Genomic DNA, 27,020 nt, shown 5'->3' on the forward strand with positions numbered 1-27,020 from the left:
CAAAGAGTCCCAGTGAGAGTCCTAAAAGGAAAAACACTGATTATATTTGTTGTGATTTTGTCTTACATGAAATAAAAGATGTGTGGTGTGTCCTAGGTCACCACCCCAAGGGGTGTGTGCTTAAAGACAACAGCATCAGCCTCCAAGACTTGGCTGTGGTTTATTTTGGTTGCAGGGCTGGGAAGATAAGATATAATTGTACCATATACACAGTGGTGCCATCAATCTGATAGATTATGCTTCTCACACCTCTGACCACCTTGCCTTTTCTCTAGCTGCTAATCTGTTTCTAACAGGATAGCTCCTAATTTTCTGACCTTTCAAGAAACTTTCAGCTACATTTTTCTTTCCTAACAGTCACAAAAATATTTTTCTTTCTCCAAATCTGTAACTCTTTGGAATGAAACTAGTCAAGGACTAGCATGAAATGGGTAATATTGATTATTAAATCTTTGACTAGTTCAACTTCAGTAAATTGTAACTCCTACAGGCTAAAAGTTGTTTAGGTTTCCATAAAAGATCTGGCAATAAGGACAGTTACTGATAGTCCTGGGAGTTGGCACTCCAGCAATTTTTGATAGTGTTATTTCAGAACAATGTCAGAATTATGTTTGTAAGTTTGTTAGTCTTGGTCTGTCCTGGGAACCATGGTAGAAAAAGTTTGAACTAATAAAATATGCAAAATGTGGTTTTAGGACTCTCCTTTAATGTGGAAAGGGGAAAAAGGTTTTGGTTGATTTTAGCAAATCCAGTAAGGGAGCTGTTTACTTAACAATCTCACAGTTATTTTTTTAAATGTGCCCTTTCTGCTGTTTTTCAGCTGGWTTTAGGTCATCTGGACTAGCATTTTAAATAATGTCTTCTACTGATACATGGTTTTCAGCTGTTACTTTGACTTGGATAGTTGCAGTTTCTTTCTGACATGCTGGTACAGTAGATGCCAAGAAACTAAAGGAAAGTGGACAGGATGTTGGAGCTGGAAGAATGAGAGATATAAACTCCAGCAGACACTTAGAATTTAGATAGGAAGGTTGCATCTAAATTTATTTTTCCATGGGAATATCTGCTTTATGTAATTTGAAGTGATAGTAAGATTATAGATATTTGTTATGACCTTGTGGGACTTTTATTTGGGTGATGCAGCCTTCCTAAGAAAATGGAAGGCAATTAGGCCTTTCTGCAGTCCTACTGAGAACGTGCTCTCTCTTCACAAGTCAGTGTAATGCTCATGTACCTAAGCTAAGCACAGGCCCAATATGTGCATGTATCTGAAAACAACAGAAAAAGTGCTTCTTTCCCTCTCAGCAGTGTCATTGCTTCCCAGACTGGCTCATGTTTGTCTTCATTTCAGGATTTTTTTTTTTTTTTTTTTTTTTACATTGGGGAGGATGACTGTGTCTTATTTTACTACGAAAGCAGATTATAAAAGATGCTGGGTAGAGGAATATACTCTTATTTGTGCCAGTTGGGTGATAATTGCCTTAGTGTAATTATCATGCATTATATTATTCTGCATGAAGTTTTTGGCTTTTGCCGTTTTAGAGGTTGGGTCCGAGCTGCCGCTGGACCAAGTTGTCCTGTRCTGCAGTGAGTCCTACACCTTGATGTGTTTGAGCTAACAGATCTTTTCCAGCATAAGCAAGAGAGAACTTGGAGCAGAGTGTTCCAGGTGAAAGATCTTTGCATTTTCCTCCTGCCACCTTGACTTGATTATTTTGAGGACATGCTGTAAAATCCACCTCTATTCCTGCCTTTTTGGGACTTTGAGGAGCAACAGATGGATAAGCCGAACATTGGAAACAGAACAGAGAAATGTGTGCAGAGAGCAACACCTTTATTCAGATGTGGCTAAGGTTAAGCAGCAGCTTCCTGTCTAGGATGTCCTGTTAGATTCACTTTTTCTTCTGGTTAGAAGTCTTTATCTTTATGTTTTAGGTATTTATTTTAAAACCCTCTTGTTCTAGTAACAGTTTAAAAAAATCACTCACTATATTAAGAGTGATCCTAGATTCATTTAGTTTTGATCTGATCCTCACAAAAACAACAGATGTGCCTGTGAAGCTACAAGTGGTGCGATGGCATGAGCAATAGTGGCAAATACTGTTTTTTCCTAAAATCAAAGCTAAAAATGTGTTGTTGACTTATATGCAGTATTACTGATTCCTGACCATTTTAGTTACAATAATACATCTAGAACCTACTGSACTGTATAAACACACAAAATAAATACGTCTTGATAGTTACTTGTGTTTAATCTGTTTTCCTGCAAATACCCTGTCTTTCTTTTGTTACTCGGTGTATTCATGCTGCGTTTCTCTACTTCATTTTATTTCCCCAGGTCACAGAATCATGCTGGAAGGAGAGCTATTGTCTCCAGAAAACCTTTTTAAGTCTTCTAAAGGCCTCTATCTGGAAAGACTTTTTGGTGGTAGGAGGGCTGCTTTGGTAAGTGTTCATTCCATTAATGGTCTCATCAGTTTTTTACTTACACACTTTGAAGGTTGGATAGAGCCTTAGCTTGAGTAAGGGTTGCAGAGTATTTCCTAAATTCAAAAACTTTGTACATCTTTTAAATCAAAACAAGATTCCTTTATTTGTGTTTAGGATGCTTAGGCAAAGGAACAGTTCAGAAATAGACTGTGCTCAGGCTCCAGTGAAGCAAATGAGAACTGCATTTGGTCAGTGCTGTTAAAAACCAGGTGCATAAGTTGGAAAAGGTTGATCCAAATGATATTATTATAAGTAGTAGGGAAATGTCATGACTTACTGAGATTAAACAAAGACCTGCTTCGAATCTTGTGACTTCAGCTCATAAATGGATTTCATCACTCATTGCAGCTGCATAAACAAATGCATGTGGCATATAGGTGTGTTTTGTTTTTGGAAGTTGTTTTCTTTTTCTTTTTTTTTCTGATTTTTTTTTTTTTTTAATTGCTCCTAATGAACCAATATACCCCAGTTCTGGAGTGATGACTCCTGTACCTGAGCAGCATCGCACAATCATAGCTTATTAGGGGAACATTTTGCCTGCTTTTCTCCCTCTGGCAGCCGAACCGCTTTGGCAAGCAAGTTATTTTAAAGGTGAAATTTACAGTATGAAACCTGGTGTCCAAACTTCTATTCCTTTTATGAAAGTAGCCTTTCCCTGGTGCTCCTTTGGAGCTGCAGAAATGTAATCCCAGCTCAATCAACAGTTGGAGCAAGGCCTACACAACATCTCAGCACACACAGAGTGAGTTTATTGTGCACCTAGGTATTTTTCAGCTGTTTAATGTAACCGTCTGTGGTGGTTGTGTTCCGCTTTCTCATGATAGGCCTCCTGGAAACTTGGTTCCCTGTGATTATCCATAGGTAATTAGTTCTTTGCCCATGTTGTCCTGCCAATGTGTTGCAAGTGGGATGCGGGAAGATTAATCAAAGTTCTGGTCTCCCCTGCTGGAGTTATTGCCTGAAGGCACTAATGGTGGCACTGGTCTGTGATGTGGAGCAGGCTTTTGTCATCTCTCTGCTTAAAATAGATGCAAATTGCCCCTGTCGAGCCATTCTTGTATCTTCAGGTTAAAACTTACGACTTCTGTGACTGCACTATACAGCATCTCAGGGCAGGCAGTGCTTAAGGATTAACATTGAGAAAGCAAGATGGCAAAATGTTTGGGTAATTCCTTGAATACAGATATACCACTTTATATAAAGACCAGGAATGCTGCTTTACTCATGGAAAGATAGTGTCTGATACTGATGTCATGAAGAGTTAAGAGATGTTAAGTTGTGAAGAGTTTTTTTTCCCTCCAAAGAAAAGTATTCAAGATTTCTCCATTTTTACTGTCACTTTTTCTCAGATAAGGATTTAAAATCAAATTAAGAATTATTTATTCATGAGGATTTTTTTTAACTCCCAAATTTCCAAAGTTTTTTTTATTATTATTCACCTCCTCCTTCCATCCAAGTGAAAACTAGAGTCAGGAAAGTAGAGAGAGCAACAATATGGGACGTGTTTACATGTTCATCCTATATAGACAGGTCTTACTGCAAGTGAATTAGTTTGTTTTGTTCCCCAGCAAAAAGAACACATACATTGAAAGGGATTTAATTCAAACTGGAAGAAACTGAAATCTTCTTGTTCCCCTGTCAAGTGGCTCTGTTTTGGGGGCAGCTGGGGAGGTAGGTTAATCATATGGAGCTTGCTCAGGCCCATTTCCCCTGTACCTGTGTCTGAGTGTCCTGCCAGGCCTGCTGAAGCCGTTGGGGCGGCAGTTCCTCCCCTAAATATCTGTCCTAAACTCCTAAATATCTGTCCTAAACTCCTAAATATCTGTCCCCCTATACTTGGGTAGCTAAAATGATGCCTGACATCAGAGACTTGCTCTCCAAAACGTTGCCTTGACTGCCTGAAAACGTCACATGAAAATCAAGTGTGGTTCACCCACAAACCATCTGGCTTTGCAGATCTGAAAAGGATCTTGTAATTAATTAAGCCTCTCGGCTTCCTAATAAGGCCCYGTCGAGATGCTCGGGGCCGGCGAGGCCGGACTGGAGGCCGCAGGGAGGGCTGTGGTGGCCGAGGGGCCGCCCTGGGCTTCCACCTCGCCGCTCAGCTGGTGTTGCTCCTGCTGGGCCCGGAAATTCCTGCCTTTCTCCTTATAGGGCCTCCGAGGTCCCTGCGGAGCGTGGCCGCCGCGGCAGCGCTTCCCGGCTYGCCTCGGCCGCGCTCCTAAAAAGGCAGTTCCCCGCTCGCGCTTCCCGCCGCCGCGCTCCCCAGGGAGGGCAGCGCTGCCGGCCGCCTCCATGCCGCTTCGCGGGGCAGCCAGCGGCTTGGCGGCCCTGCCGGCCTCTCCTCCCCGTGGGGAACGCGCTCGGCGGGAGCAGCGGCCGAGCCTCGAGCCTCTGCGCACCCGTGCGCCTCTGCGCTGGGCTCGAGCCCTGTGAACCCCCGCCCAGGGCTGCCGCGTTGAAAGCCCCAAAGCGGTCACAGCAACAGGAGCTCAAAGCAGTTCGTGTCCTCTTTCTTCTCTCCTCAGCTGCCGCTCTGCTCACGTTTGCTTAGTTCTGCATCAGGCCACGCTGTGTTTTTACTTTGGTTGAATTTCTTCCGAAACCCAAAAGATTTTTCTGCTCTCTTTTAGAGCGCAGCTTCCCAAAACGTGGGCTAGTTGTACAGAGCCGGTGTCAGGCCACAGCCTGGGATAGAGACTGGCAGAAATACTTGAAATTAATCATGTCCCTTGTTCTTCCTAATGGGAAACCTTTGCTGTGCTACTCTCCTCCTGAAGGAATATTTTACTAGCTATTTTTAATGGTTTGAGTGCTTTTGAAGGATCTGGCTATTGATTTATTTATTCTYATGCCAAGTTTCAGGCTTAGTTACAGTCTGATAGATTTTTAAGGACAAATCCTTTACAGGAGCCAGATTTTAGAAAGACTTGAATATGTTAATTCAGAAGGGATTTGACTCTGGATTTTTTTTTTCTTTTAATTAAATTAACAAGCCCTCTTAGCGTAATTTGAACAAATAATRATGAGTGGGGGTTTTAAGATCTGTGAAATTCAGGCACTTGCAGCACAGAGAACAGTGGCAGAATGATTTCAAACATTAAAATAATTCTTTTCCAAGGGGGTTATTTGGGAAAGGCTGGTAAAGGAGGCGCCCGGGTAGCGCCGCCCGTATTGCGTGCGAGACGTTGGGGTGCAGCTCTCGGGGCCTGAACATAATGTACTCGAGCACAGCGGCATGTCTTGTCGGAGCCACGTACTTCCTTCGTTTATCAGGCTGCTCCTGGCAATTCTGTTCAACCTTTGGACTTTATGGCCTCTCTCAGGATGTAGCATTGGTTCCCTAATATCTCTTCTCTTGTCTCCTGCCAAGTTTCCAGCAGGCAGGAGGCYGTGACAAGCAGGGTCACAGGTGTGAAAGGAAGTCAGCAGCACAAACAACTGTTATTACAAAAGTGGCTTCCAGAGCCAAAGATGAAACACRGCTCTTCTCGTGGGTCTGCCAGAGCATCCTCATCTTTTTCTGAGATCATAAGGTGTTTTCTAGCTCGCATTTCTATTTGTACAGGCTTTTGTACCAGTGCTGGGTTCGTGCCTGTGGATCAGCTAGGTGGGGTTAGGATAAAAGCAATGAGAATGCCAGGCCCTCACTTAATGCACATTGTTCTGTGAGATCCGGCGTATATTATATTTACTGGGATTGTTTTTATAGCTGCTGGTACTTGAAGTATGCCCTTCACGTAAACCATATCAAAAGTCATGTTGCATGTTTGAATGGTGCTAACATGAGGTATTTAGAGAGAAACAGGGATTGGACAAGAAGGAAGAGGGTGATTAGAGAGAAATGTTCCTGGGACAATAAGGAAGAAGGTGATTGTTAACAGCCCTGGTTAGATGAGGCTGGGGATGTCCTGTCTGACTAGTGGCTGTGGAATTTGATAATTTGGGAAAACCAAAGATTTATGGCCGTAGGTTTGGGGCACTAAATATAGCAGAGTGCTGTTTCACAAAATCCTGATGGAAGTGGTTGCTTCTGCCTTTGCCAATCAAGGTGTGGAGCAGTCAAAGCTGAGTAATGTTCCCACGGTGTAAATTTAAGGTGAAAAGCACCTTTACTGCATAGCAGCATTACCTGTCTTCTGTAATTCAGGCAGACTAAACTACCAAGTTCTAGAAATTTTATAGAAATTTAAGCATGTATTTATATTTAATTTTAGAGAATTTTTCTATACACAAAACATTTAAATGCAGGCAATCTGAATTAACACCCCCTATCCATTCTTGGCGATGCCATTCTTGACTTGTAGCTGTGTTGTTTTCCTTAGTCCAAAATACAGCAGCTCTGAAGGGGACTCCGCTAGTGCTTTTTCATATGCAAATTTGTAGCAAAGTAAATCTATCACTTTCAGTAGTATTAAGATGTTGTGTGGGGTGTTTCTSCTCCTTTTTTTTCCTTCAGATAACGTAATTTTAGCATAATTATAATAATACTTAGGAGTTATTTCCCTTCCCGTATGTGAATTAAGTAGCAGTGTGGAAGCATGTTCCAGGCCATGTAAGGCCCCTTACTCTGGGAGTTTTTGCTACTTTAACCACACTGTTAAAACAGTAATAGGTTTGAGTACTGTGACTGTGAAATTTAGAAATCCTGGGGTGCTTTCAGTGGTGCAGATGCTCTGAGGATCCATGTCTTAACAGTAACCCACCCTCCCTTTAGCCCTGTGTACAGTCCCAGCTCTTTGTTCTTTCCCTATTCATCAATCTCCAATTGATTCAGTGAGACTTGCTGTGGAACAAGGTGACTAAAGGTATCTGAATTTGCCCTTTCACCAYAGGAGGAATTTGGCTCCAGTTCTGATAACACAGGATAAAGCAGACTTTAGAACAAATGGYTTTAGCGAGCTAATGTTGGTAAAACCATGCATATTTAACTTGTAATCTGTSCTTATAAATGGGATTTTTATCAGGAAATGGCACTAAAAAATCTAAGGAATCTTTAATTGATAGCTTATTACTTCTAGGGATGGKCTTTGTATGTAGTTTATATAAAACTAACATTTTAGCATTAGTATATTTGATCAGTGCTTGGACGTAAACAGAACCTGCCCATATATTCCAGGCTGTCAGTCTCATTGCCACTTGTGAAACTGAAATTTATACAATCCGGAATCAACCCTCACACTTCAGTTGATTTGTTTTAACACATTATGTACAATATCAGAGCAGGAGTTAGTACTGGGAAAACATTTATTGTTAATTGACTTCTGGGAACACATGGATAGTGTTGGCTGATATTTTCAAAGTAGTTGCAATTTCTTTTAATTCATTTTAATTTCTTTTAATTCATTTTAATTCATTTCATTAAGTCAAGATCCTTTTGTTTTAATACATATATATACTTTTTTATGTATACACATATATATATACACCTTTTTATATATACTATATATATATATATATTTTTTTTTTAAACACTCCTGGTAATAGTTATCCCAAAAGGCAAATGAAGTAGATAAACCCTTTGTAGCCTAGTCTAACCTGACAGCTGACCCTGTTTTGAGCAGGAGACTGGACTAGATGACCTTCTGGGGCCCTTTTTAGCATGAACAGAATTTTTCTGTAATCCTCTGTATATGTGTTTTTGGTTTTTACTTATTTTTTATTCTTTTAGTATCTTTTTTATGAATATCCTACACTGAATACCGTAGAGGTGGTTGCTTTTCAGACAATGCTTGCTGAGCACTGTCTCCTGCTGCTACTCCAATCCCGTGGTTGGTCCCGCTGATCTGAAACGGTGAGCGGGTGTCGTGTCACCCTTTGAAAAGGGGATACTCGGCCAAGTGTGCCCTTCTGCACACCAGGTCGTTGTGGCTGTGGGTCAGGGTGCTCAGCAGGTTGTGGGAATTAGACCACATACATGTCATACACCTCTAAAAAAGGCCTCAGTAGGGACGCTTGATTTCAGCAACCAAAATCTCATCACTATGTATTATTAGGCCCATTTAAAATGTTGTGGCTTCAGGATTTGCTAGGACAGGGAAGGGCAGCAGAATATATCAGCTCCAGACATAAGAACCGAGTTCTCCAGGTTGTACAGTTTGTGCCATTTGCACAGCAGAAAGTGAAGTGCTGAAACAGTGTCAGGGTGCTTAATACGCCTCGTGAAAGGAGAATGTCCCTCTGTATTCACAGCCAGTTTCTGCAAAATGTTTTCAGTCGATTATTGGTACCCTAGTAACTACAAAGGACATTGGGGATGTGGGCTTTTTCATGGGCCCTAAGAGCAGCAGAGGTTGATACTCATTGAGTTTACTGAAAAGAAAATGGTATTTTCGAGTGCTCTGAGCACAAGTGGGTGCARCTTGCTGTTGTCTCAACTTCAGTTGTCCCCACTGCGATTTGCAGCCCAGCTCTTAGAGGTACTAACCAGCCGTCGGTGCTCATTCACCTCGCTGTGCCAGGGCATCAAGTGCAGCAGTTCAGCAGCTGTTGCACAAGCTCCTTGATCCCTGCGGTGAGCAGGGCAACCTTAAAAACTGGGTAGGGTAGAGAGCAGGAAATGGGAGCCATTCCGGCTCTCCCAAGGGAAGTGGTTCCGCTCATGAATCACAGTGCTGGCTTCTCCGGGCCGGCTGGGAGTGGCGTCCCCTCCCAGGTGGATACTGGCAGCCTGTGGGGCCAGGCAGGTCTAGCTCCTGGAGAGGGGACAAGTGGGAGTCTCTCAGTTCCATCTGCATTGCTCTTCCGTGGACGCTGCAGGGCCTGTCATGGCTCTGAGCTCTGCGAGTTGGGCAATGCGGTCCCTTGATCCTGAGAAGATGAGCAGAGTGACATGGATTGCAGTGCTTTACTGAAGAACTTGACCACGTGTCACGCGGGCTTGGGCTCTCCTGTGGAGAACAAAACCTTCTACTGTGCAAGACTGTCTGGATTGCCAAATCTTGCCCTTTTTTTCCCCTCCCCCTCTATTTTTGTGAGTCACCCGGCTCTGGCAGAGGCTGGAGCCAGTCTTGGTGGCACAGGAGCCTCCTGCCATTGCTCATGTCCCTGCCCATCCCAGAGGAAACCTGCTGTGTAGGCTGTGTGCTCAAGAGCTGCCGCACCCCACGTTCTCCAGGCCTCTCAGCAGGGCACTGCTGACTCAGTCCTAACGGAGACAAAATACCCAAGCGGGGCTCTCTGTGCCTTGGGCTCCTGGGAGCTGCTCCTGCGCAGCAAGGAACATAACCCCTTTCACTTCATTGCTATTTAGTGGCTCTTGCTCTATGGGAGCTGCTTCCATGATGTCTCGGGGGAAGATGGAACCYTTTCTGTGCCTACTCAAATTAAATCCTCAAACCTACTATTCATCCTGGGCTTGCGCAGGATTTCTGTAACAGTGTTAGCAATGGCTCTGTGTTAGTAGTGTGAATTTTGCTGTTTGAAAGGCAGTGAATGTGCACAGCGGATCGTGTGAAGAAGGGGCAGTGGTTTCCCTCCCACTTCAGTGTCTTCGCCCACTGATTAAGTGCATCCTCTTCCATCTGTGATGCAAAGGTGAACAGAGCTGTATCACAGTTCGGTGGCTGGAGATGGGATCGTGTAGAGGTTTAGATTACTCATAAATCACGGCACAGAGAAATCTAACATCTGAGTTCCCTAAGTTTCTGGTCATGTTGTGGCTCACCAAAGATCTTTAATCCAAGGCCTTGTTTCTTCCTAGGCCTTATTTCTTCTTTCTTGTAGCAGCAGCAATAATTTGGGGATCTTGGGTCCTGTCCTTGATGTAAATTTGAGTTAACTTTGTGATATTAGGAAGGTGATGCAATGACATTTTTGTATGTCTTTGCAGCATCAAACTATCGTTAAATCTTAATGGCAATTCACAGAAGTGCATGTAGTTTTGGACAAAAGGTTGTAGCTATCTAGGAAAGTTCACAAGGGAATCAAGATATCAAAGCTCTCCAGGAGTGACCTGGGGCACGAGAACTTGCTCTTTCGTGGCCAGACTTTGGTTTTGTCTACTTGCTCTTCAAGGCAGCTTACAGACCTTAAGTGTTTGTGCAAAGTAGCTCTCTGCCTGAACCAGTAACCCCTGCTAAGGGTCTCACTTCGTTATGTCAACAATCAGCTTTTTGGGCATAGAAGTTTTGAGGATTTTTTTTAGTTTTGGTTTTAATTTATTTTTGTTCCAAAAAATTTTCGTCCATTGAACTTGGTTTAGTTTGTAAGGACACAGTGCGTCTGTAGCCTTATGAAAGGACTTATGGAAGAGACAAAAGGGGGAAAAGTCTTGTAGAAAGTTTCAGACCACAATGAGAAGGGAGACAAAATGAGTTTATATTGACCATAAAGGTCTGTTTTAGGCCAAGGCCTGGTGTAATTCATGGGGCCTAAGCTGGCATGAAAGAACTGTTTGGTTCAGTAGAATGTCTTTGAACCTGCCAGGATCCTGCACCATCATGGAGGGCTTAATGCAGCAGCGAGAATCTGCTGGAGCTGTAAGGAAGCTGAGATGGGGTATTCTGTACAAAGTTTATTTTTAGCTTTTTAAGAGCAGGTTTTCACAAATGCATGGAGCCGATGTCCCTCTGCTTTTTGCATGTTCTCTCTCATGTGCTTCACCAGGATGAAACAGTGAACAGAGCTACAGGTGAGGTTACAGGGAAGGATGTGTGTGAGATGCAGAGCACACCTCAAGGTCACCAGAGGGGCTGTGGATCAGACGGTTGGACCCTTCCTTCTCAGGAAGGCACACTGGAAAGAGGCTCACATGCTTTCTGGTGATGCTTGGATTTTGCTCATGATGCGGGGGCTGCCACACATTGTGTCACAGAGATTCAGGCGGGCCATTAAATGTCCAGTTATGGAAGCATGATCAGATCTGCTGTTTAGAGCCAATTGTCATCTCCCCTTTCACTAGTAGCTACAGAGCAGTGATTTCCCCATCTGTCTGTGAGCTTAAAGAAGAGAAAACAGGCCAATAGTCTTTAGTGGAAGGCATTTTCAAAGAGGAGGCTTGATGTGGAATGGGAAGCTATGGAAAGGAGTTCAGCAACTGAGTGAAGAGTATCTTCTGAAGGATGGAAAAAGGGACCTGGTGACATTCCACAGGGAAATCCAGTTTTGATTTTTAAAAGTGTGAAGAAGTTCCTCTGCTTAAGGAAGACTCGGAGCAGCTCAACAGACTGGAAATCCCTCAGTAACTGCCATTTTCTTAGGTAACTGTAACACGTTMAAAGTTTCTCCTTTGTGATAGGAGAGGTGCCTGCCTTTCAGTTTCTGTGTAATGAAACAATCCTCCCCAAATGGKGCTTGTGTAGCACAGTATGATGAATCAAACCATGTACCCAAACAAAAAAAAACCATTGATGTTGCAAATTATTTTTTATATTTCTGTTATTAAAAAAGCAGTTGATAAAGTGATAAAGTCAGGAATGAAATTGTTTGCTACCAAGTTCTAGGGTTTATTTATTTACTTACATAGGAGGAATCAGCATGAGGCGATGGGTGGATTCAGACGGAGCACCGGGAGGCTCTGAGGTTAGGTCAGCCTGTTGGTTTAAGAACGAGGTCTAAGATTCCTAGCCAACCTTGGACTAGATTTTCAAGCTTATGCAAGAAAGGCTTAACTTTAAAGACATCCCCAAGGTGGCTCCTAATAGTCCCAGATGCCAGGGCATGTGCTGGTGTGAACATAATTCTGTAATAGTAGCTTTAATGGAAATAATATATACAACACGGGCATTCCCTTAATGCCACTGAAAACTATGCAGTGCACATGGGCTGAATTAGCATTTCTGAATAACCTCTGCTTTTTGCACAAATGTTCCAAGGTGTTAATCCTTGTGTTAGTGTAATGAGCAGAAAAAGCTTTGGGTTAAAATCCAAGCAGCATGTTAAAGAAGCAAGGAATGTTTTTTTTTGTGATTCTCTCGACTGGCAGGTTGAACCTTACTTTGAGTATTTTGTGTGTAAGAAATGTGTTCCGTCTGACATCTTGTACATCCTGTTTTATCTTTAGAAAGAATTTTTACAGTCTCTAGTTATAAGCTGCAAAAGTAGTATAGGTTTTTAACTGCGAATCTGGCAGATGTTTAGCTGTTGTGGATAACAGCAAGGTTTAAATACAGCTATTAATTTCACATGCTGCTATCATGTAAAGCAGTGARTAAGTTCAGCAGACCACAGCATTATTGTCAGCTTTTAGGGATACCAGCACCCTGACAAATTGTTCCTATCTCTCCTGCCTATTTTTTGTAACTCTTTGTAATGCTTCCAGTGACTGCAAATATATCCTGAGATAGAAGAGCTGATCTACCAAAAACCGTACCCTAGAAATGAACTCCACTAATCAACTGCTCATGACTCCAACAGATGTTTCTGTTTTTCAGACAATTAGAACCTCATGTTCTACTTGCTTAAAATGTTTCTTTTTTTCCCTTTTCTTTTCATACCAGCAGCAAATGTCCTTACACGTGAGCTTCAAAACCTTGTCACATGATAGGAGGAACAAATTGGTAAGCCAATTTAAGCAAGATTAAGGTTGGAAGTGGTGGTCTGTTGAAGGCCAGTGGGAGCGAGTAGCCAGAGGAGGGGAATATGGAACCACCACCGCCCTGTGGTTTTGTTGTAAATGCCAATACTCTATTTCTACTCTTCTCTGAAATTTGGAAATGTCACATGAGCCCAGATCAAAACTTTTTTACTTTTTTTTTTTTTCCATCTTCACAAAGACTGAATATTTTTAGGCTGTAGAGATAAAATTAAGTGATACTTCCATGGATATGAGTACTATACTGTTGCAGACACAGGCTGAGATTGTTTATGTGATATTGTTATATGAGGACTTATCTCTGGAGACAGGTCAAAATTGGTGCATTTTTGGATGCAATGGAAATACAGATGAAAGAAAACTATTTGCTTTGATTAGTTGGTCACATTTAACCTACCAGATCAGGATTTTCTCATAGATAAGTGACTGATGGCATCTTAGTCAATCAGTATGTTTTTATAATTTAGGCAGAAGAAGCAATAATGTAGGTGGAAATAACAGTAGATTGTTGCTGCAAAAAGATACAGCATATTCCACTGTCCACAAAATCAAAGCTACTAAGTGGAAACAAAACACCTGTTAACATAGTACAATAGAGCCATTAAAGACTGTAGGCACTGGAGACGCACTTCTCTGGGATTAAAGCAACTCATTTGCAAGTTATTTTTCTGCTAACCCAGAGCAAGTTGCCAAGAACGTTTCCCTGCCCACAGCCGACCCCCATGGAATCGATCTGGGGGCCGTAGCAGCACAGGGGTGACGAGGCCAGACCAGGAAGCTCAGCAGTAGTCACAGTTCATTAGACGAGCAGGATCCTGACCACGTGTGGGAGTCTATAAGCAGACCTTGTTCCTTCAGCCTTTCCCAAAGTAAATATATTAACTTGCTGCTGTCGCAGKGCTTGATTGTCATGATAAACCCGAGTACAAAGAGCAGGGTGACTTGTCAGCTGTTTCCTTAAGGGGATGGAGTAAGGCGAGAGTGAGGGTAGAGACAGGCAKTAATGGCCCCTGCTGCCACCCTTGGATGCCAGGGACAGCTTATTTCTATTGAGGCTGGTAATTTACAGTAACAGTGCTTGGTAGATGATTTGTATGGGGTCCACCTATGTCACCATCATAAACTACATCTATTAGTATTTCAGTTATAAAATTATAGAGGTAGAATCTCAACTGCTGCAGATTGAACACTGGGCACGTTCGTAGCTGGTTCCAAGTTGGTGATATGCTGTCTCCTTTAAACATCCTGTTCCCATTCCTTTGAAGACAAATTSTAACTTGCTGGTGCTGTTTGATTGTATCTGAGGGAACTTGAAGCTGTCCTGAAGTAATGCCTTTCTAGTGCTTTCCTTTATATATTCATTTTGAACAAAGAGGGGAAAAGGGCTGTCGTGGAGCAGGATGTCTCCGTGCATGGAGATGCTGAGTCTTTTTGTGGCTGTGAGTGAGATTTCTCCGCTGCATCCCCTGCCTGCAGAGAGGAGAAGGGACCTGCAAAGCTCCTGGAAGACCAACAGCTGATCCTGCCTAGAGCAGAGTCCTTGGAGGGAGATGAGGGGAACCCTTAGAGGAAGGAACTCTCCTAACCAGGGGATGAGAAGACTTCCAGAAGAGCTGGATTAGAAGTGCTGAAGTTGGCTGACCACGCACAGATGAGAGTGCTGGGTTGAAGCTTTGGCACATGCCGTCTGAACCTGTCAAGAGCCATTTCAGTGGAGGAAGGAAGCAGGAATAGATTCAACAGTGTCTCCAGTGAGCCTGGAGGAGGAGAACTCCAGATCTTGCAAGCAGTTCCCAGGGATCCTAGAAATGAAGAGGTAGGAGATGGAGGAAACAGAGTGGGCAGTACTAGAGCGGGCAAAACTGGAGGAAAAAATAGATTTGGTCTCTTTTCAGTTAGTAGAAATTTAAATGTGCACAACACAATAAGGAAAGGAAAATAAAAACAGGAACAAAAGAAAAGAATATGAGTGAACACAAGACAGGGTTGATTTGCGGATCACTGGAGAAGCTAAAGGGAAAAGGAGATAGCCATTTGTTTCCATGATGTAAAAGTGGAGTCTTACTGGAGAATAGTAAGATCATGTTATGCATTGCCAGTCTGGAAACTATAAGAAGGATCAATTAAAAAAAAAAAAAAAAGGGGAAAAAAGTATTTGGGGAGCAGCAGTTCTGTGCCCTTGTACAAAGGAGATGAGAAACTACTTTTTGATGCAGTTGCTTCTCAGCACAACCTGCCATTTGGCGATGGAGCAGATATTGAGTCCACTGAAAACACATGCAAAGACTCTAGCTGATGTCAGTATATTGGATCAGGTTATATCTGATTAGAGATCACTTTTCCCTTGGCTGTGTTTTCACTCGCTTGCTCTAATGCATTTGGGAGAGATACGATATGAAAAACACAAATGAAAATGTATCTTGCGAGAATGTGTCAAGAGATAATAGCTGGGAATAGAGCTCAAATGTGCGTCTCTGGATTTAGCAGTTTCCACTGCTGGTCTCACATTTGGGTAGTGGGATCTGTGCTTTGTGTTTCAAAGCGTATAAGGATGATGGTTGTTGCTGGATGAACCTTTCCATGCCAAATTGGTGGTGTGGGCTGTGTAGATACCAAAGCCTGGATAAGCATCAGGAGAAATTTGGCTCAAATGGTTCCCTACTAAGCCCTACTTAATTCAAGCAGTTCCTGAGTGTATTAGAAGGAAGATAGCGCAGCAGGCTCAGACCAGCGTTTCCCTTCTCCGTTCCGTGGCAAGAGAAACTGCTAAAGCCAAAGCCGGCTTTATCTGCACACCAAATTTGGGAGCACCTGTAGCCTTTTGCCGGGGTGAAAGCAGYTGTTCCCCCTGCTCTGCGTCCGGGCTTGTGGCAAGGGACATGCGGAGCTTTGTGCTTCCAGGGAAAAATTCCCAAAGGCTGGAATCTGCTGTTGGCTTCGCTCGTCCCTTCGCGAGGGCAGGGATGGGGCTGTGCTGTGGGGCTGCGGGGCTCCCGGGGAGACCTCCGATCCCGGGAACGTGGCCGCACGTCCTCCCTCGCGCAGCCGGTGCCACCAGCACGTAGTCATCCGCCCGCCCACGGGGCGCCCCAGGAAGGAAGCGGCCGCCTCGCAAAGTCAGGAATTAAGGAAGAAAAAAGCAGCCTCGCATTGTACCAATTCGTCCCAGACTGGAGGAATCCTTTGCCCCGTGACTCATGCTGAGCTGGCCGCTCCATCCGGCAGCCGCCGTGTCAGGCAGCCACCCACTTGTAGCTGGGTGCCGGCTCCGCCACCGCTGGCACGGGCGCCCACAGCGCTTCAGGATTCTTTTGTTAGTCAGGGCACTGGCACTTCCGTTGGCATGTGTGGGTCTCCAGGAAGGCTTGTGCGCGAGGAGGGTGGTGTTTTTATTATTTGGTTCGTTTGTACACTTGGAAGCTGCCGCTTTGATTCAGCTGCTTTCCTCGCTCTCCGTTTCCTGTAGGGTCCAGCCTCTGTTTGCTGACGATTAGCCAGCCCGGCTGCTCTGGCCATGAAGATGTCTCGGATCAATCCTCTGCTGTCTGGCTTTCCAGGAAGAGCGCGGCCCCTCCCCGCTCGCTCCGCAGCCCCTGTCATCCCACGTTGAGATTTATCAGAGCCGCTGGGAGCAGGAAATTAGCTCCTTTACAACTTGTACTCCGCTGCTTCTCATTCGTTTTATTGTTTTAACGTTTTCCAGAAAATAAGGCAGAAAACAAACCTATTTCCTCTTTCGAAAGTCCTGCTGTTAACCTGTGAAGTGCTTATTTCGCCAGCAAGACGTTTCTTATCTTTACAGCAGCATCACGAGATTAAAACACAGTTAAAGTTGAGCTGAGAACAAGAGTAAAGCACTTAAAACTCATTTAGTCATCCTTAGCATCCTAGAGACAGGAATTTCTACATGCAGGCATCAAAGCTGCCATGAATACCCAGGGAGGGACTGGCTGGGGATGARTGGCATGAAGGTGCTGCCCACACACCGTGCAAGGCACCTGTGAGGAGCTTATGTGGTGGTTGGGGTCTTCAGCACTTGCAGTTAACTGAGGTGACTTTTCAGAAGGGCTGAGCACCTGATAATTCCTCTGGTAGAAAGCAGGCACCTTCAAAAGTAAAGTTCAGGTAACAGGAAAGGRCTTATTTTATATCCAACTTCAAATGTGGATATATTCATGTGTTCTGTGTTTCTTTCCAACGGCAGCATTAGAAGATTTTTTTTGAGATATATAGAAGGAAGACACTCTCCTAATTAATATCAGACACTTTTGGTGTTTTCCAGTGTTAAAAATAAAACCCCGTGTTTGCCAGAAGTAAATTTGGCAGTTGTATGCTCCCTGCTGCAGGAAAACAATGTCTCTCTTTAGAGCTGAGAACCCAGCTTTGGCAAAGGAATGAGGCCCAATGTCCATTGATCTCAATGGAAAACCTATTATTAGAAGGATCCCTCTGACCACATCCTGCCATCATTTTGTACTGAGAACCACCACTGAGGTCAGCAGGATTTTTGTGCAAATATTTATGGCAGGATATGGCCCACTTCAGTGTGTTCTGAGGAGTGAGGAGCCTTCAACTGAATTGTTCCTTCTTCGTGTTGATCCTATCAGCCCGCTAAAATCTGATCCAGGAGCAATGCAAAATCCCAGCGTCTAAGTTAGTTTTGACTGAAACCAAGTAACTTGGTTGGTGCTATTTAACTCAGGCATGAGGCAGCACTCGGTGTTGCACAACAGCCCAACTGATTGTGTTGTGCCTTGGACACCGGGTCGGTTGTGTCCTTTAAACTTCTCCAGAAAACAGCAAGTAAGTGGCCACTGTTTTAGATGGAYCTGTGACTTTAGCAAGTGAAACTGTTGTTCATTGAGTAACTCAAGTTTTCTGCTTTTAGCAAATGCTTTGCATATGTGACTAGTGCAGCTAATTTCCTGCTTGCCAAGTTCAGTTCTATCAGCAYTTATTGGAACCACTAGCTCAGATAATAAAAAGGACACTTTCTCCTTTATCCTTTTGATAGGGGAAAAAATGAATTCTTTTCAGCTTATTGTACATCTGTGTTTTCACTGGACAGCAAAAGACTGTCACTGACTCACTGTTTGATCTTGGGTAAATCACCTAATCCTGGTCTAGTCCAGTACTCTCATGTGTATAAATAATATAATGATTCTCATGTGTCTTTACAAGCTATTAGAATAACTTAGTTTTTAAATAATTTTGGTTTCACTTTAGTCTTTTCAAGAAGGCTTTATTCATGGAAAAGAAGTAGACATGTATCCAAGTAGAAGCTAAAAGACCTTTCCATCTCTGGGTGCTAAAATCATCACTCTTCAGAGGTTGTTATCATTTGTGTGAATAACAGCATTTTAGTTAATGTCAATGTTTCTCGAACCTGTATAGCCAGGTATTAACTTTCTGCACATTCAACACTAAGAAATTACTGTGATAAAATGATAAGCTGGCATTTTCAGCAGCAGCAATGGAAACTCAAAAGGCGTATTTGAAGGTGAGGACATCCTTGTGCTATGAACCAGTTACACACTTCCAAGGTCTGTTGAAAAATTCCTCTTGAAATGTGAACCAGGCACAACAGTGAATTGATGTTTCCCTGAAAGTCATGCTATTGCCGTGTTTATATGAAGGGTGCATTTTACATTGCAGCCTACATATTATAGAACTTTAAAAGCTTAACCGTTTCTCTATGTATCAACACCTGCAAGGAAAGAAAGGAAGGTACCTGAAAATATAAATGGGCCGTTCTATAATAGCGTGCCTCAAGTCCAGTGTGAGCTGCAGACTGTAATCTCTATACCATAACCTGCATCTTTGAGACCCAGGCCTCATMTGAGCTACATACCTAAAGGAAATTTTACTCCAATAGGAACTGAGTAGCATAGGTAATAATGAAGAAAGAGTTGCATATTCTTTCCTACTTTTTTKCTCTTGCCTTGCTAATAGCAGAACTTTCAAAGGAAATTTATTAGTTTAAAAGAAGCTGGTCTCTTGGCAACTTTCCTCATTTTGAGATAAAACTTCTGGAGGAAAAAGAGGACAGGAAATGAGGATCTGATAGCACAGGAGATGAGTGGTATTCCCGGTAAGGGCACTTATGCATGTGTGAGAGATTCAGGTCTCTGCMTTGAGTTTTGCCTGATTTCTGTCTTTGGCGTTTGTGATATTCTTTTTTTCTCCTGTCCCATTTTTCAACTTGAGGTTTTTATCCCACTACAAGCATAAAACTAAATACCAAAACCTCAAAAATCTTTGTAAAATGGCATTCTTGTTTTCCAGCCAGTGCTAGACCAGAACAGACATATATTTGCAGAGGATGCTGGAAAGAGAAGTTTCYTCTTAAACAGGAAAAGTGCAAAACCTGCAGCTGCACCTCGGAGGAGATGTCTGGCTCCCCCGCAGAGCTCTGGGAAGCAGCAACCGTCATGTAAGTAATAAGAACACTAATGCAGACAGCTCTGTGATTTGTGCTGAATCGGGACTCAGCCTAGGTCCAGTTCTGGCTTGTCCAAAGATTTCATACTTAATCTCGGGCAATTTATTTAATCTCTCTGTGCTTCAGCTTCCTATCCTGAGAGTTTGTCTGCATGAGCCATCAGCAAACTGCTTTAAGATGTGATATTAGTTTAGTACAACCTGTTAAGCAAGTGAATCATTTTAATAGCTTAAGCTATTTAGAAAAGGCTTTAAATTAACCTAAAGCAGATAATGGTCAATTTACGGTGTTCAGTGCAGGTGTAGCTAAAGATGTGATCAAGTCAAGACAGTGAAGTTGAAGGGTCTATGAGTATGTGGTTTTTGAATCTGGAAAAGATGTTTCTCTCAACTTTGTCTGGAGGGACAGAAATGATCCTTGCCCCTGCAAAGGCAATCCCAGAGTTGTGGCTGTAGCAACAATTCCATTAGTGGGAGCCTTTATCTATGGAGATCCACTTCTCCAAAAACTCTGTATCAGTTTGGAAGTCAGACGCAGACGTCAGGAAAAGCATGAAGCCTTATAATTGAGGTTTTTTAACAAGAATGTAATAGAAAGTGAAGGAAATAGAGATACTTCAGCATTTTCATAATTGCAGAGGCTAATCAGGTAGGAGGCTTCAAAAATCAGTGTTGTTTTGTAGCCCTTTGAGTGAAAACGTTCAAGTTGAGTCTGCAAAAGAAGCCACATCATTGAAAGAGGGAATCCTGGCTGCTTCCTCYAATTGTCTTGTCTTACTGTCTGCTCTGTCACTGGTGTTCCTTTTTGTGGAAATTAACACCATRGTTTTTGTTCCCAGGAATAATAATAGCAGTAATAGAAAATAACTCCTTTGCCAATCGTTTTGGAAAGTGCATATGGAAATCTTTAGGAGTGAGAATAGCTGCAATGGGTGATAGTTGCTAGTAGCAATGAAAATGTTTGGCTTAAGGTATTTAAAAAAAAAAAAAAAAAAGCATGTGTCAGACACTCAGAAATTTTGTCTGGATGGATATAAGCAGAGACTGGGTGTGTGAAAGTGTTGGATGTTTGAGGCACTCGCAATGTCCCCTCTATCCTTCTAAGTCCTGACCTGCCTTTGCAAAGTTCTCCTTACCACAGGCAGTAAGTGTTCTTTAATGCAAGTCAAACACTCCAAATGAGGAAAGAAAGAGAAATTAGTCTGAACAGGAAGCTTCAAATATTCTAAGACTAATTGAGTTTAGATAATTAAGGGGTTTTAGAGCAGTAATTCAGAGGAGAAGGGGAGGGGAGGACAGTTTAATTGAGATTGCCTGTCCATCTGTGAAGRCTCTGTGCAGCCTTCTGTGGCATGTCCTGCTTGTCATTCCTCCTGACCTGAAGGAGCTGATGGGGTTTGYAGTGACCTTATTAGCTAGTGGCACTGCAGGCTGGCCACCCGTTTTATAGCTGCCCATGTCCTGCCTTGGGTSGAAAGCCGCGTGGTGGCTTCTGTGTCCTCCATGGCCGGAGGTGCCCTCCTGGACACATGCGCCCTTTGAGACCCGYGAGGACACTCTAGGGTCAAGGCAGGTGCTGGGGGGACGAGGATCAGGGTTTCGGTGCTGCTGTGTGGGGCAGTGGAGGCTGRTGGCAGATCTAGGCTCGCTGGAGCCACGTCTTCATCTCTGCTTTAGTAAGGCCACCAAAATCCGAGTGAGAAGGCCAAGCTCTGCTGCCTGAAGCAGGGTGCTGGTTCGAGCACGGCTGATCCTGTCATGGAGGGGAGATGGCGGCCGAGCCTCAGCACTTTCTGGGGGAAAAGCTTCCTGGTAGCTTTGCACTGGTTACCGTTAAGAAAACAACTCTTTAAAAGGATGTTATTGTCTATTCTGCACGTTGGGAGCAAACGCCTAGGCTGGCTGCATGGCAGGGCTGCGGGTGCTCTCCTGCTCCATGACTCCCTGCTCCAGAGACAGCCKAGTCCTGGGTCGCGGCCAGGCCTCAGCCCCTGTGTTCAGGGGAGCGGTGCAGAGCAGCCACAGCGCGACACTGTGACCAGCTGGGACCTGGGGGGTGCAGGAGCGAGGCCGTCCCGCGGCACCAGGACGCAGCAGGGAGCAGGGTCAGAGCTGCGCAGTGAGGGAGCACTGGTGCTCGCAACTGGGTTCTGGTTGGCGTTGCATACATGAGGTAAGACATGGGCTGTGTCCTGATGGAATGGCCCTTTCTAGGCTTTGTTTGCACTGCATTCAAGGGGCATGAGTTGTGATTTGATATCAACTGGCATCTGGACACACCAGGAACTGGGCCAGCCCATCACCACCACTGGAGCTGAAAGGGGATTGTCAGGGCTGTCTCCTCCTGCCCTTCCACAAGTGTTTAAATGGAGGAGCTGCCACTAAACACGGGACCTTTTTCTACCAAGCAGCCTCGTTGTGCCAGAAAGCCACAAGGAAAGGCACTCAGAGGGGCTTTCATGTGGCAAGCAGGACCRATGCCGGGCAGTGTCCGGCTGTCATCAGGTATTTTCCTGGTGACTGTCATCACGGCTGTTCCCCTGGGGCTATTCGGATATGGCAGAGTTGAATAAATAATCAAAGAGGATGTTTCTAGCTGCTAATTTTCAGTCGGATTTCATGTCGGTCCAAGATTTAACATTTCCTTTCTCTGCCAACCGCATACTAAAAATAACATATTTTCAGGATATTGGAGACCACTCGAAATCTGTGGTGTTTGGCACTTRAATATTCCCTTTCATCTGGAGATCTCAAAGCAAAAAGTTGGAGCTTCACGGCTTCTACTTAAAGTTGGAGGAACAAGTCTATTTAAGATGCCCTCAATGGATGTGGTGGGGTTTCCTTTACAGAGAGGACAGTCACCCCAGAGGAAGGCAGCAGTCCCCAAAGGCTGAGGAAGAGTTGAACAAGGTCCTTACTGGCCTTTTTCCCCTTAAACAGGGCTTTGAACTGGCTTTCAGTGAGCAGCTTGCTAATGGGTAGTTCTGGCATGGGGAATTGTATTTTGACAGAGTTATTTTTCTCCCCTTTCTGTACTTTATTTTTCTCCTTGGTCTCAGTCTTCAGTAACATAGAGATGGAAGCAACTAAAGGAAAGCACAAGTACTGTTACAAGTACAAGCACTGTACTGAAGAATAGCAGAAATGTTGTAGTGTTTTTGCAGATTTATTGTAATGTCACCAAGAGTCAGGAGAGCTCCCCGCGTGCTTTGCAGCCTTACCTACCCTGGTGTCACATATTGCATGGGGTTTTGGAGGCCTTGGAACAGCAGCTGTTTTTTCCTCTTCTGGGAAAATAGCACATAGGTGGTGGGATTCAGACAAAGGTTGTGAAGTGCTTAYAGAACTTAACTCCAGACTGACTGAAAAGGAGCATTAAGAATTAGACCTGCGTTTCCCTAAGGGAACTGGGTCTATCTGAGTTCTCTCTAGTAGCTGAGCACATTTCTCCTAACACTAACCACAGAGCCTCTTCCCTCCTGAGCTGAAGGAGGACTAATGATGTCTTGTGTTTGATAGTTTGATTGCTCTGCTCGTTTGGGTAATTTGCTTAAGCCTTCTAAAGCAACTGTAATTTAATCAAACTGGCAGTGATAGTTGTTTGCCTGCCATTTGTCCCCTCGCAGCAGAGTACATGGCCACCCATCCCGGCCACGAGCAGCYACACGGAGCTGGGCAGCTTCTGCTGGGGACTTGTGTCTAGCAGCCCACGCGTGTGAGCTCAGGGTTTCTGCTGTGGAACCTCTCCAAAAAGCAGTGGGCACAGGCTGATGGCCACACAATAACTCACATGCTCTTCATAAATATGAGGCAAAGCATAAGAGGATCTGATTGCCTTTGAGAAGATAGGAGAGCAAGACATGTTCTGCCCTTCAGAGGTGACCTGGCCCATCCATCATCCTGTCCTTGTGCAGCATTACTTGTTTCCCTCGGGGTGCTTTGAATCATCTGAACTTGCACTGGATCTTAGGGCCTTGGTCCTCTTCACAGCCATTAACTCTAATGGGAGGTGGGTCASTTACCACCACTGCGCTGGTTGCCAGAGGTGGGAATGGGGAGGAGGTTTCTTTGTCTTTTTGATGTTGGTAAYGGTGGCAGAGATGAGTAGGAAAAAGCTCCTTACTGTGAGCGAGTGTCAGGTGTTTATTTGGAGTAAAGAGTGAAGTCACCTGCCTGATGAGAGATTTAAATGCTAGGGAGATGTCAAAACTGCCCACAGCTCTTTGATCTGCCAGATCTCACAGAAGTTAAATTTCCACTGTGCTTGATGGAGCCTGGTTTTGGTATGTTGTAGCAGGATGGCTGTATCTGCCTGCACGCTGCAGCAGTGTGTTAGCTTCCCCTTGCCTTAGCTGGCCCCATCCTGACAGAGGTGAAGGAGCGCAGGTGGGTAGTAGAACACTCTTTCTTTTTCCTGTATTAATGATAAAGGTGCAAGCACTGGGTCTGCTTAGAGATATTTCATGCCTGGCTGTTGCATCATGCTTAGTGACCTTCAAACTCTTGCCTGTGTGGCGACTGTGGAGACCTTTTGATTTACAGCCCAGCTATTTAAGTGCTTGTACACCTTGGCAAGGGCCAGATTACCGTTTCAGTTCAAGTCTGCGGGTGATGAGTGAAGAGACACACTTTGCACTCCTGTCGCGCTGCTGAAAGATTTATTTATTTTTGAATGTTATGGGTTTCATTTGAAGTAAAAAATGCTTTTTTTTTTTTTTTTTTTTTTTTGCCTAAACAAGAAAAAGGCCTTGGTGAAATATTTCTTTGTGTGTTGCTTTACTTCTTAAGCTTCTTGGTAGTTGCTTCCCCAAAGAATCTCTGTTCCAGCTTTTTTTCCAGTTCCTGATTGTTCTGGGCCTTTCTCTCCACGTTAGTCATTTCTGACCCTCTCTTGGGTTTCTTCCAGTACCCTTCTCTTCATCTCCACTTACAAAAAAAAATCCCTTGCGTCTTTGCTCTCTTTTCCCTTGGCAGGAGACAAAAGGGAGGCTCTCTGTGGAAAAGCARCCACTTGGAAACCCGTAAGCACCCGGGGAGGCCACGAGAACCAGACACGCTCTGCAGCAARGGATGCCCTGTCTGGCAAAGGGATGCAGAGAAAAGGACATTTTGGGGCTGGTGGAGCAGCAGTGAGAGACGAGGAAGTTGTKGGGAGCAGGATCCCCCCCAGCCTCTCTGGCCTGTCGACCTGCGARCAAGCAGGTGCCTGTCGTTGGATTGCAGTGAATATTGCACAAGAGGCTGTAGGCTGGTGGAAAGACTCCAGGGAGCCAGCTTCAGCCTACGGACAGTAGGTTTAACTCCCTTCGTCTAGACGCTCTCCCAGGGATTACATCAGCAATAATTTGTCAGTGGCATGGCTAGTATTTACTAGTGTGGGGAGAGCCTCCTTATACTCTCCCATGCTCTGTCGTAGAGGACTCACTTCTAGCAGAGAGGCTGCCGAGGCCACAACTCCCATGTTTATTATTCTGTTAGTGCTACTAATGATTAGCAGAAGCAAAGGTGTCTGCACGTCTCCCTGAGAGGCAAGGAGAACATCCTCCACGTGTTTTGAGAATCTCCACTGTCAGCTGATGACTTAAGAGCCTCAACTATTTTAATATGAATTGTACTTATGCAAATACATACATCGGGTTTGGAAATATAGCTTGTGCGTACATTGCTGTCACATTAGGAAATCATTCCTTCGGTCTCAAAACCACTGATGAGGTGAATGTTGTAATTCTATTTCCAGTTTCTAGATAATAGGCCGACGACTTTTAGATACAATAACTTGGCCAAACTCACTTGCTGTGCCTCAGGAATATCCACTGTGCCTGACTTAAAGCACTAATTTAGCTACCTGACATAAGAGGGCACTGTCTCTAGCCTCCCAGGATAGTAAAAGGAGAGAGGTGACTCTGAGTTCCCTTTTGCAGAAGTCTTTCCAGTAAACTTGTGTTCTGAATAACCTTCTGGAAGGGTTTGCCTTTTCCTACAGACTGTATAGAAGACCTGGATTACATTAGAATAGAAGTTTAAATGTGTGGCATTTTATATTTTATGCCCCTATACCCTACCCTCTAACAACATTATCTTGAATTTTCATCATGCAGAGAGAAGGTGATTGAACAATTGTCTCTGTTAAGGATCTGAAACGAAATAACTGAAGCCTTAGACATACAGACATCTCAGAGGATGTTTACTTAGTTCATAATATGCAGTAGAACAGTATGAGTTTTACAAGGATTAGCTTTAATACTCTGGATCCTCCCAATGCCCAAGCATTAAGGGCACTCAATTATACAGCCTGATGGTGGCTGGGAAGAGGGGCCCTGGAGACACCCATGGAAAAATGAATGTTTAACTCAACAGGAAAAATAAATCTTTAGCTCAAGATGGAAATCAAGGGACTCTCGCAAACACCAAGGATCGATGTTGTTTCATTATTAAACTGCTGTGCTGTTGTTCCCATGGAAGCAAAGAAACAAATATTTAGAGCTGTGCAACACCTTCCACCAGAAATCCAGCTACGGCTCTTTTGGAAAGTGTTCCTGTCAAGGAGAGCCCTCCTGCTTCCTCAATGAAGCCTTTGTGTCCTGCCTTGGACTCCCTCCTGCACAGGCTACAAGGTGAAACTCTAYGCTCAACTTCGTAAACGTTGCTTGTCTTTACAATTCTTTAAAAGGAATTAATTACCTTAAGAGGCCTTTCCATGGTGCAGATGCTAAGTTTGAGTCTTCAAGAATGTCCCAAATCACATTTGTGACAGCAGTGGCATTGGGTCRTTTGGTGTTGAGGGTTTTATTTTGTTTTTATCCATAATTTTCTACAGATCTACTCTAGCAACTTGCCAAGTGATTTCACCTTGAACCCAGCATGATCTCTTCAGAGATGGAAGAAAAAAGCCTGAACTAAAAGGGATATTTTGGCCAAAAAATATATTTACCTTACTAAGATAATATGATCCATCTCTCCATTACCAGTGGGAAGAGATTTTTTTCTTTTTCTTTTTTTTTTTTTTCTGTGCTGCCAGATATCTCTTACCTGAGGCACCCCATCTGTTTAGATTTGCAGTTCTGGTTGAGGGGAGGAAATCTGATCAAACGGAGCAGGTGCTTTGCCCACCCGCCTTCTTTTTTTTTTTTTTTTTTAATTAAAATGGTGCTATTGTCTTCTCCTTGTCTGCACACTCACTTTCACCTGCAGAGCAACCACTACATTTTAACCATTTAGCTGCCAGAAAATTGCCTGATTCCCATGTTTTCCAAACAAGTTTTGGCTGAACACATACTGTAATACGTGGACTGTGCTTTTCTATGTTGGATTTTTCAGTGAACATAAGGTCAAAACTCCAAGGAAGTATCTCACCAGTGTGAAAAACCTCATAGATTTCAGTCCTAGTGTGGAAAAGAATCTGTGATGTCCAGTTAAGGGCAAGCCCATCTAACAGCCTTTCGCTTGCTGGCAGCACTGATCACCTTTTGCTGGGGTACCCCCCTACCTCTTCTCATACAATTCCTAGAAATTCAATATTCTAGAAGTCTCTTTTGYTCTGTGCCATTTGTTTGAA

The 27,020-nt window shown here is 43.8% G+C and overlaps 1 long non-coding RNA gene across 1 annotated transcript in view; it reads left to right on the forward strand.

Moving 5' to 3' along the window:
- Window positions 1–26,453, forward strand: part of LOC112943576 — a 32,244-nt gene extending 5,791 nt beyond the window's left edge. Inside the window, exons 2-4 of the long non-coding RNA XR_003248621.1 lie at window positions 2,339–2,445; window positions 19,310–19,457; window positions 24,440–26,453. This is a non-coding gene — a long non-coding RNA (uncharacterized LOC112943576). The remainder of the gene's footprint in view (window positions 1–2,338; window positions 2,446–19,309; window positions 19,458–24,439) is intronic.
- Window positions 26,454–27,020: the final 567 nt, after the last annotated feature.

Source organism: Nothoprocta perdicaria, unplaced genomic scaffold (genome assembly GCF_003342845.1).
Source record: "Nothoprocta perdicaria isolate Ctin4 unplaced genomic scaffold, notPer1 scaffold_0, whole genome shotgun sequence".
NCBI lineage: Eukaryota > Metazoa > Chordata > Aves > Tinamiformes > Tinamidae > Nothoprocta > Nothoprocta perdicaria.